Genomic DNA, 12,018 nt, shown 5'->3' with positions numbered 1-12,018 from the left:
TCCAATGATCTCGGCCGTCTAGAAAAGTTTCGTGGACAGTATGACTGCAATGTCATTAGCCTGGAAGATATCTCTTTTTCTTTAAATTTTACAACTTTGAATAATGGGTACTTATTTTCTACAATTTGCCGAAATCATTTTCTTCATAACACCTAAACATATTAAGTGCATATAATCAAATGGTACGCATGTGACCATATTAAATCGAAGAAGTTTCAATGGGGACTCATTGCATGGATAATGATGATTACGATCATTTGCTTCCCAATATTCGTCGTTGGTTCGCAACTCGTTCACCGTGCTTAAAAAGCACATTGTTCGTTTAATAGATTGCCCTTTAATTTTGCATTTAGAACAAGGACTTGCAGAATTATGCCCACGATGGTTTAAAATAAAAAAGAGAGCAGGAGCGTCTGCTTTAAAGCTCTAATATAAACTTGGAACTTTGTATTCATATAAGTAATCCTATTGGCGGCATTTATTTCTTCAAATTCATTGATGAAATGTTTAAAAAACTCTACCGCATTATTCGGCTTTTTTTCTCCTACATAAACACCGATAATTCCTGGTGTATAATCAGCAACATTGATCACCCGAAATTGAATAGGCCATATTTGTGTTTTGCCGGTACAGAAAGCACTCATTTCGTCGGTGTGGATATCAATTATGATATAATGATCACTTATTAAGCTTGGCCAAGCTTTCCGTTTGCTAATTAACTGTTTTTTTATTCCAAGATGTAAATATTGGCCACCATCCATTGTTTCCACTGGGAAAGACAAAACTTGTGGAGTGTTCAGTAGGGTTTTGGTTGATTTTGGTAAATTCTTAAAGCACAAGTGTGTGTGCAATACATCGAGCATTATATCTCCCTGCGAATGATTTAAGTTTGCGGATATGAAAGCTGTTGCAAGTTTTATTTTAAACTCTTGTAAACATTCTAAATTTGTATCAACACTTAATTCACTGCTTTCATCTGTGCTATAATGAAAACTAGCATTTGATTCCAAATCACTTTCAAGAATATCATCGCTCATTATTGGAAAAGAGAGAGAATCGTTAGTTTCTACATTTCCAGTTAATTCTTCAGATTGGTTTCGATTAAATCCTGCAACAGTAACCTTTTTTGAACTCATTGGTTTCTTCATCTCTTTCAAATATTTATTTCGCCTTTTTTTTATCGACTCTCTCTGTGCTTTATTATCACTAGTGCATTTGCGATAATGCATCATTATAATGATAGGTACAATTAAGATGGTAATAAAAACCAAAACGATGAACATTTTGTAGAAATTAATTAATCCAATACAAATGCACTTTATACACTTCCGAGATTTGCTATTTCTTAAAAGAGAAATTGATACGTGTATAGGTAAATAATGGGATTAATTATTACAAAGATCTGCTTAATACTCTCACTCAGCACACACTAAACCATTAAGAAAGTGACGCGTATACATGAAACCTTCGAGAAATCAAATGCAACTGCCAGCTAAGCAAATTTGGTTAGCTGCCTGAGGGTAAAACTATTGAAATAAAAATATTTCATTGCGCATGTCTGTATCATTCATTTGACTAAATTTTAAGTAAAATTCTTTTAAACTTATTGTCAACCAATAACGATTACACATTGCTCCAAATTTGATGAAAGTAAGAATATACTTGCAGGACTATACAGATTTACATGAAAATTTATATACATATTTTAGATATACATGCGTATAAGAATCAGTAAAGCGTATATAGTTATAATGATTATAGCAAGGTCTGATAAAATATGGGATAAATCAAAATCTGTGTACAACTATAATACAAGTATTTCTTTGTAATTTCCACCAAAGTGACTACATATTCATGAACAATATTTGATGTAAAATTATTATATATGGTATTAGCAAGATTGATGCTAAGTTTTCTAAATACATTTATGATTTATGTGGTGAATAAATGTCTTTACTAAAGAAGGGAAACTTTTCGTAGATGTTAAGTAAATATATTTCTGCCAAACTAGTCAAACTAAATTATAGTTCACCTGTTGTACATCATTCACAGGATATAATCACCTTCATGTAAGTTTAATATGGTTTACAGCATATTTGCCGCTTACCCAGTAGCAATATTTGGCTTACAATTATTGTTTTTAGAATAAGCAACATTGATGCAAAGTTTTGTAAACGCATTTACGTTTTATGCGAAGACTAAATGTTCTTATGAAAGAATGGAAACTTTTCGTAAATTTGAAGTAGATATTTTTATGTCAGAAAGTTAACCCAAATTGTGGTACACTTGGAGTACATAAATTTGAACATATAATCAACTTTATATAAGTCTAGTATGGGTTACAGCATATTTGGCACTTATCGCGCAGCAATATTTAGTATAAAATTTTTATTTTTTGAACTAGCAAGACTGGTGCAATGTTTTGTAAATGTATTTATGGTTTACATGAAAAATATGTGACTTTACTAATGAATGTAAACTTTTCGTCAATTCACGGTTAATCTAAATATGCTAAAGCATTTTACTTTAAATTTTTATAAATTTAGAGTAAATCTTATTTCAGCATATAATAATCTTCATGCAAGTCTGGCTGGGTAACGATCAATGCAGTATAAGACTAAGTTAAATAATATAAAACGTAAAGTGAAGGCATTATTTTATGAAACATATGGTTCACTCACTGTATGCAGTGTAGTTGGTACAGCGAATAATAATACTAAATTAACGCAGCATACCTTCACTTCTATGGCGAAATAAGATTTTGTGAAACCGTTCTTAATCATGTAGTGTTTTAATTAGGCATATTCCACTCCTTCCTGTATTTTACTTAGTTATTTTATCTGAAAACAGAAAAGTTTTCACAAAGTAAGATAATCTTATATATACACGCACACACGCACGCATATTCTAATAAATAAATACTTATCTGATATTGAAATGATAGATATTTCCAAGCGTATTTAGATCAATCATTGTATTCACTCTGCTTATTCTACAATACTTGATAACCTATTTCTGATTGCCGGTTTGACACATCTGACATTACCCAAACACAAGATCTCTGCGCACTTTTTCTGCGCACTACCCTCGACTTCCGGTTAATTACCACTATATTCATAGATTACATATAGAAGCCCTCACTGCCCCAAAATATTTTTGGTCAAATTGCACACTACCCCTTTTGCAACACCAGGCGTAATTCTCTTGACCTTAAAATTCCAATCTGTAGAACGGCTGCATACCAGGACTCTTTTATCTCATCTGGGGTTCGATTATGGAACTCTTTGCCTCTTCGGATTCGGCAGACTGCTACCCTCACTAATTTTAAGGATGCGCTGTATCACCATATCCTCAGTCAGGACACCAACTAGGTGCTACTATTGTTATGGTTCATTTTTTTAAGTACTTTTTAGTATAAATGAAAATTTTGTTATTTTAATTTTTATTGGTTCAGATTTTATCCATTTCTGTGTAAATACTCTTATTGTTAGTAGTGCATTTACTTGGGGGACTTACCAGATTTTCTCCTGGTGACCTCCCCCTTACGCAATGTTTATTAATGATATTTACTTATTTTTTATATTAATTTAATTATTGTAAACTTGATTCTTCTTTTGTACATGTGGGGCCTACCCTTATATAATTAAATATAGTATATCTATCTATCTATCTATCTATCTATCTATCTATCTTGCCCTGCTGTAGACCTTTAGAGCTGATGTACTCCACTGTCTGGTATGTGTTCGCGGGTGAAATGCAGTCGCTGCACTTCTGTACTATCACCAATTTCCGTCAGCAGCGGCGTTGGCTTCGGTCGCGAATTTTATCGGCGGCGGGGCACAACTTCAAATCCTGGCACTATTAGTGTCACCTTTGCGATATACGCTACGAGTGATGGTGCAGCGCGCGGCTGGGTTGGGTTGAAGATTCCGCTACGCTTATAATCCGTTACTGTACGATCGTTGCAACATCTGTTGGGCATTTGGATTAACTTGCAAGATTTATAAAGCAATTAAAAAATATTTCATAACTTGTTCTTTCTTGATTATTATATAAAATAAATAAAGATTATTAAATGTTCGATAAATATATTGGTTATCATTATACATTGTAACGTTGCGTTCCCGCAGCGTTACAATAGCTGCCATCTAGCACTTTGCTAATCTCAAGCGCTAGATAGGCGGGTCGTGTGCGAACTAGGAAGTTCTCAACTGATTAGTTATTGATCCAGGATCGATAACTTGTCGGCTTCCTAGTGTCGCGCGATGGGTGTAGCGGGGCAGCGGCGGGACAGGCGCAGGGCTTTACCTGTTTCCGCGAGCTGCCCCGACACACGTAGTTGGAAGATCCAGAGTGACACGTACTGCCCAGAGCTGATTCCCCGCCGCCGTTACAAATCTGCGCCAGAGCAGCAACCGCCGCATACAATAAAAGTGCACCAAGTGCAATAGTGAAGTGCGACGACTGCCACCCTGCCGGACACGCATACCGGACAGCGGAGGACACTAGCCCTTGAGGCCAGCACCAAGGGCAAAAAAGCGAGAAAGAGGGAAAGACAGCCCTTAGGCAGAAAGAAGGGTAAATATTCGTTGCGTATAAAAGTCCTGTGACGTCCCGTGGTGTGTTAGGGCTGTAGGGCTCGTACACTGTTCAAAATTGAATCATGTACAGGTATAGTTTCTGCTTCCCTATACTATCTTGTAGCAAAAATGCTTCTCGCAAAATTGATTCATGTCCATCAGTCCATCTCAACTACTCTATACTATCTTATAGCAAAAATTTAATGACAACAGCAGATGAAACGCGACATCGACAAATATGAAGATGACGTTTTGGACGTAGTAAAAGTATTATCCAGAAAGCATATTATTATTTATGTTGGAAATGTAGGGATGTCGAAAAATGGAATGGAAAAGAATGCAAATATGGTGCATATATATAATATTATTTATCAAGTATAAAAAGGAAGAGATCGGATGTAATTTTCATCCTATAAAGAGGAAAAAGCATCAGATAAGTATCGGGAGCAGTAAATCAAAAGAAAGATTAAAGAATATTTTGCTTTGTTAAATTAATCTTTCTTCTGACTTGCTGCTCCCGATACTTATCTGATGCTTTTTCCTCTTTATAGGCTGAAAATTGCATCCGATCTCTTTCCTTTTATACTTGATAAATAATATTATATATATATGCACCATATTTGCATTATTTTCCATTCCATTTTTCGACATCCCTACATTTCCAACATAAATAATATGCTTTCTGGATAATACTTTTACTACGTCCAAAACGTCATCTTCATATTTGTCGATGTCGCGTTTCGTCTGCTGTTGTCATTAAATTTTTGCTATAAGATAGTATAGAGTAGTTGAGATGGACATGAATCAATTTTGCGAGAAGCATTTTTGCTACAAGATAGTATAGGGAAGCAGAAACTATACCTGTACATGATTCAATTTTGAACAGTGTAGCACCGATCGGTTCTATAGAGAACCGCTGGCACTGCTCACCTGTCAAGGGTAAGCGGGCAACATAGCGGAGTGGTCATTCCGTTGGACCTTTAAAGCGAATATTATAGTGTAGCGTCGCGAATAAAAAGAGAGTATTTCGCAAATACATCAGTTCGTTGTCACTTTGACGGTTGACTTGATCGTTCCTTTGAGTCGGTTCAGGGCCGTGGACTTAGTTCAATTTTAGTGAGGACTCGCGACCTTAGGTACCGAACCAAAACAAGCCGGGTCGTTGTTGTGGTTGAGTACGCGGGAACTTAGTGAGTGCGAATAACCGTCGAGTCACGCGCACGCGCGGGGATAGGGACTTATCCGCGTAGCGTCCCGTAGTAGTTAGCTTAGGAATCCGCCGGTGCCGCTCGGAATACCGCGTGACTCGGTGGGGGCCGCCGCGAACGCCGACTAGTGGCTTGAGCGCGAGGCTAGCTCCTACGTCATCGGGACTTCAGCCGCGTTCGCACGACTTAGGCCGCGCCCACATTTGGTACTTAACGTTAGCATAACAGAACCGTATACGGCGAACATTGTATAATATTGAGTGCGGAATTGATAATAAATACCATTTAACTAGAATTGAGGAATTATAGTTATTAGCACCGCCTCCCCTATATTCGCGTACGAGGGTTAGAACTCCCTCTGTATAAATAAATATTCGGGTATTAGTAATATTACATCGAAGGCGCCCGGGTCTTGTAGGAAGTCGCCTATTGGGACGCGAACGCGATCGGTGAGGGATCACTCCTCCCTCCCCTTCTACGCTATCCCTCGGGATAGACTGTAGCGTCACAATAAATATGACAATAATATTTCAAGCTTGATACACAGTACTCACCATGCACAGTGAAAACTTTAATGAAATTTATTTTTTTAATATATTTATTAAATAATTAAAATTATTTTCGTTTTTAATGACTTTAACCAAAAATAATTAAAAAAAAAATTTTGATTTGTAAATACATTTGCTAATTGAATATTATGGAAGAATAAACTAAATAATAATTTGAAGAAAAAGCATATTATATTTAAATGACAGCTGGAAAAATACCATATAATCGGGTTTATTAAAAGCATTGTTGTAAACATCAAAAATGGAATTTACCATACTGTAATATGCATGTAGGAAAATATTTACAAACTTTAAAAATGTTCTTTTTATTACAAATGTGTATTTTTAATGATGACTATCCCAGAAGTGCCAAAATTTCTGATTACATTTCGTTTAAATATGATAGGAGCCTTTTGAAAATCTAAAATGAAGATAAAGAAGTTTATATCGAAACTTGAATGTGATATAAGAATACACAATCATTTTTTCCTACCTATTTCTCTAACTATCTTTTTAATTCTTATCATAAAATTATCATTTTTGTAGATGGAATTATTCATGAATTCCTAGAATTTCTCCTTAAATGCGTCCTCTGCAGCAGTGAGTCAATTTTTATATTTCTTGGCATTGGATGACTTCTTTGAAATTGAAATACTATTTCTTTCAATAACCAGCAATTTTATTAATTTAATTAAGGAAACTGAAAATATATATTAATGAAGTTAGTAGAGCAGCCAAGGTAATGTATGGTGTGATTTGAAATATATACTTACAAAGAAATATACTTATTGTAGGTTGACGGCCCATATATTCATTTAGTGTTCTATGGTATCTTTCAATATGGTTATTTGTCCTTATTGGTAGCTTGAATACGGATATGACATCTGGGTTCTGTGTCCAAGTTTTCTCTACATATTTAAGGAATTTTTTAAATACTGCTGCAAGACTGGATCCATTTCTATTTCTACCTTTATATTGAGGTATGCAGGGATTATCAGATGACTTGGAAGAAGTGGTAAATTGCACAATTTCTTTTTATAAATTAAAATTTTTATTTTTTTGAGCGGAGGAAGATTCTTTGTCAATTTTAATTTTTGTGCTTTTATATTAACATTCTATAAATGAGAAGGAAGAAAGTGTTAGAAAAAGTAATCATATAAATTATTTGTAATAATATCATAGGATCTTACGTAAACATAGTGAAAATTGTACCCTATTATTTTGCACGTAAGAAACACTGCTTTTATTCCATTGTGTAGTCCTTTTTCGAAATCACAGATGCAGCTGTCGGGCTTCAAATTTGGCATTATTTTTGCTTTGATGAACGATAGGACATTTGTGTATGACTGCTCATCTTTCTACGACATCAGGACCCATATAAATGGTATAAACTAAACAAGGGTAAGAATGTGAAAAATATTGGTCAATTAAACTTTAACCACATTTAAAATATAGAAGATGATACTACCTTTTGGTTTTTTTGTCCCATAATTGTTAACAATTGATAGGCTTTTTCTATCCTAGGTACACATTTATACGTAGCATCTATACTAATGATCGTGCTATTCTTCAACTCCTTGCAGAGTTTCTTGTCATGAAAGATTACTGAATGATCAGCATTCGTTCCTTCAAATCCATTTACACGTAATCTATGTATTTGACTGCCACATTTATATTTTAAGTGCTCTCTCCATCTTATTCCATTCAATACTGGTTCGCAATCCTTTAATAATATAGGTGTTTTAGGGTGAAAAGATTTTGCCCAATATCGAATAGTTCCTCTTATTTTTGCAAAAGGCAATCTTGCAGCTGCAGAAGGATTCCTGTACACAATGATAATTTAAGTATGAAAACATTTAATTAATCATTGTTTTATCCTAACATTTATGCATTAATATCAGTTGTTTACCTAATAGCAGCGGAGACATAAATATCCCTTGGCCCATCAGTCACATTATTCTTTTTCAGCTCGAACATATCTTTTCTTAAAATTCCTTCGTTATGGAAAATCTCTTCAGCCTCATGGTTGTGCTGTTTTTACTGAAAAATTTTATGTTGTTTCTCAAATTAGTTGTACCTGTGCAATCTCTACTTCGACATTTTAAATATCTGTTAATACATATAAATTATCAAATGAAGGAAGCTATTCTTTACAACAAAGTGATTACTCTCAATTAGCTGATTAGAAATACTTACATGATATTTTCATTACTGTTATTGGTATGGATTTTGCTTTGGTAATAGGCAAATCCATCTGGATAAATAATTGTACATATTTTTTTAGGCTCCATATTATATTTAAATTTTAATATTTAATCAAATATATTCAAATTTTAGAAAACTGTAGAAAAACCAGGTAATGCTTCGTTGACTTTGTTGTAACTTTCTTTTGTTTAACAAAATCAACGAAGCGTTACCTGGTTTTTCTGCATTTTTCTAAAATTTGAATAAATTTGATTAAATATTAAAATTTAAATATAATATGGAGCCTAGAAAAGCATGTACAATTTTTTATCCAGATGGATTTGCCTATTACCAAAGCAAAATCCATACCAATAACAATAATGAAAATATCATGTAAGTATTTCTAATCAGCTAATTGAGAGTAATCACCTTGTTGTAAAGAATAGCTTCCTTCATTTGATAATTTATATGTATTAACAGATATTTAAAATGTCGAAGTAGAGATTGCACAGGTACAGCTAATTTGAGAAACAACATAAACTTTTGCAGTAAAAAACAGCACAACCATGAGGCTGAAGAGATTTTCCTTAACGAAGGAATTTTAAGAAAAGATATGTTCGAGCTGACAAAGAATAATGTGACTGATGGGCCAAGGGATATTTATGTCTCTGCTGCTATTAGGGAAACAACTGATATTAACGGGAATCCGTATACCGACATTACAGAGCGAAAACTATTTCGCATGCAGCGTCGTCATTTGTTGACAGATTGTAAAGTTATTACAGGTTTTTGGAAATGCCAGAAGCTTATCTACTAAATTACGTTAGGACAATTAACAAAAATTGAAAAAAATTTTTTGTTTAAATAAATAAATTAACATTATTGAGAAACAACAATTAAATCGCAAAATCCCCCAATTTACTTTACTAGATAATGTTCAGACGTTTCCAAAAAGTCCACATAAATGCAAATCCGTCAAGAAATGACGATGCTGCATGCGAAATAAATAATGGAAGAATTTCGTGTTCGGGAAGTCGCTAACACGAAATTCTTCCATTATTTATTTCGCATGCAGCATCGTCATTTCTTGACGGATTTGCATTTATGTGGACTTTTTGGAAACGTCTGAACATTATCTAGTAAAGTACATTGGGGGATTTTGCGATTTAATTGTTGTTTCTCAATAATGTTAATTTATTTATTTAAACAAAAAATTTTTTTCAATTTTTGTTAATTGTCTTAACGTAACTTAGTAGATAAGCATCTGGCATTTCCAAAAACCTGTAATAACTTTACAATCCGTCAACAAATGACGACGCTGCATGCGAAATAGTTTTCGCCCTGTAATGTCGGTATACGGATTCCCGTTAAGATTAACTTTACGTAAAACTGTTCAATTGGCTTCAAAAGGCACAAGAAATGAAAAGTATGCTTTAATATTTTGGGAAGCGTCGAGAACAGTGGACGTTATTAATTGTGAATTTATTAAACCATACGATCGTTATGACGGAAAGAATATAGAATTAATATGGCTGCAGAAAGTTGCAGGGAAAAGAGAATGGTTTACTGCTAGAATTATTAAAATAAATGGTAAATATTTTTAAAGATACTACAGCCCTTTAAAAGCATTTTTTTTAATTAATTTAAATTATTATTTATTGTCACACCTTATAAATAAAACTATTTTAAGTAGAGATTATTTTGTTTCTAATGACAATAGGAAACAATATATAGCCTGTACTCAAAACAGTTCTAATAGCGAAATTCGTGATTGGGATGAATTTTGCTGTTAGAGTAAATGCCCTCTTAAAAATGTAATAATTAGTATTAATCTCGTTTGATAAATTGGTAGAAAATAGAACTGGCTTGGAAAAATTAATTATTGACGAACATGGCCTAATTGTTTTTGAAGAAAAAATAGCATTTAGAAAAGAAATCATTGCGAAGCACACAGAAGAAAATATACTAAATGCGAAGGAAAAAAAGTGGAAAGAGCAAAATTGTCTGGATGTGGAAGATAATATAACCGGAATGAATAAAATTTCTAAAAACACAGAAATACTTGTACAAAATGATAAAGGAAGCAAGAAAAGGAAACAAAATTATTTCGATTTTGAAAATAGTAACTCCGAAACGGATTCAATTTTTAAAATTAAAGAGAAAATAATGATTCTGGTGAAGATTTAGAGAAAGATGAGGAGAAAGATTCTAATACGCGTAGTTAACAAGTTCGTTGCAGCTACTCGTCAAATAATAAAAAGGATGAAAAAGGATTGACAAGAGACTGTACAGGAAAAAGAAATGAACGTACATGATTTGTATATGATATTGCATTGTTTATTCAAAATACCAGATGGTAAATATAGTTTGTCTTCCATTTGAGATAGTATTTTAGTTGTTTGGGTCGAAATTTTTGTTTTATATTTCGATAGTATACCAACATCAGAATATGGTGTATAAATTTTAAACCGATATTCAAAATATTAACAAAGATAAAACATATATTCGAAAGCGCCGCATAATTGAACGCTGTAATTTGCGCGACAGCTGCTAACGGTTATTCCTCACTATTATGACTCATTACCTTTATATTTCCTTGGAGTTCCGTATACCTTGTGACGCTACTGTCTATCCGTAGGGATAGTATAGAAGGGGAGGGAGGAGTGATCCCTCACCGATCGCGTTCGCGTCCCAATAGGCGACTTCCTACAAGACCCGGGCGCCTTCGATGTACGTTTAATAATACCCGAATATTTATTTATACAGAAGGGGTTCTAACCCTTGTACGCAATTGTCGGGGATGGGGTGCTAATACAATAACTCGCTAACTTTGGTCAAACTCTCTTTATTATAATATCAATGCTCAATACAATATCCGCTTCGCTGTACACGGTATTGGTGAGTTACGCTAGGTCCTACGGGTGGACGCGGCCTAAGTCGTGCGAACGCGGCTGAAGTCCCGATGACGTACTAGCTAGCCTCGCGCTCGAGTCACTAGTTGGCGTTTGCGGCGGCCCCACCGAGTCGCGCGGTACTCGCGCGTCACCGGCGGATCCCTAGATTAACCACTACGCGACGTTACGCGGATAAGTCCCTCTTTCCGCGCGTGCGCGTCCCGCGACGGTTATTCGCACTCACACCGTTCCCGCGTACTTAAACACAACAACGACCCGGAGTGTTTACTTTCGGAAGCCTAAGGTCGCGAGTCCTCCCGATAATTATACTAAGTCCGCGGCCTTGAAATGACTGAAGGGAACGTCCCTGTCAACGGTCGAACTCCCAACGAGTCAATGTAATCGCGAACACTCTGGCTAATTCGCGCTTCTACACAATATGACATGCGTTACAGGTCCGACGGAATGACCACTCCGCTAAGTTGCCCGCTTACCCTTGACAGGTGAGCCTGGCCAGCGGTTCCCTCTAATACCGTTCGGTGCTGCGAGCCCTAAAGCCCTAGCACACCCCGGGACGTCACTGGACTTTACCACAGAACGAATA

At 35.1% G+C, this 12,018-nt stretch overlaps 1 long non-coding RNA gene across 1 annotated transcript; it reads left to right on the top strand.

Moving 5' to 3' along the window:
• Positions 1 to 6,688: 6,688 nt before the first annotated feature.
• Positions 6,689 to 7,728, top strand: LOC136779656 (uncharacterized). Its single transcript, XR_010823628.1, has 4 exons — positions 6,689 to 6,796; positions 6,883 to 7,057; positions 7,131 to 7,351; positions 7,615 to 7,728. It is a non-coding gene; the product is annotated as an uncharacterized lncRNA (long non-coding RNA).
• Positions 7,729 to 12,018: the final 4,290 nt, after the last annotated feature.

Source organism: Prorops nasuta, unplaced genomic scaffold (assembly GCF_024137725.1).
Source record: "Prorops nasuta isolate Cenicafe-Biocafe unplaced genomic scaffold, Cenicafe_Pnas_1.2 PNAS00002, whole genome shotgun sequence".
NCBI lineage: Eukaryota > Metazoa > Arthropoda > Insecta > Hymenoptera > Bethylidae > Prorops > Prorops nasuta.
The sequence above is the reverse complement of the archived record's forward strand: the minus strand, read 5'-3'. Positions and strand labels throughout refer to the sequence as shown.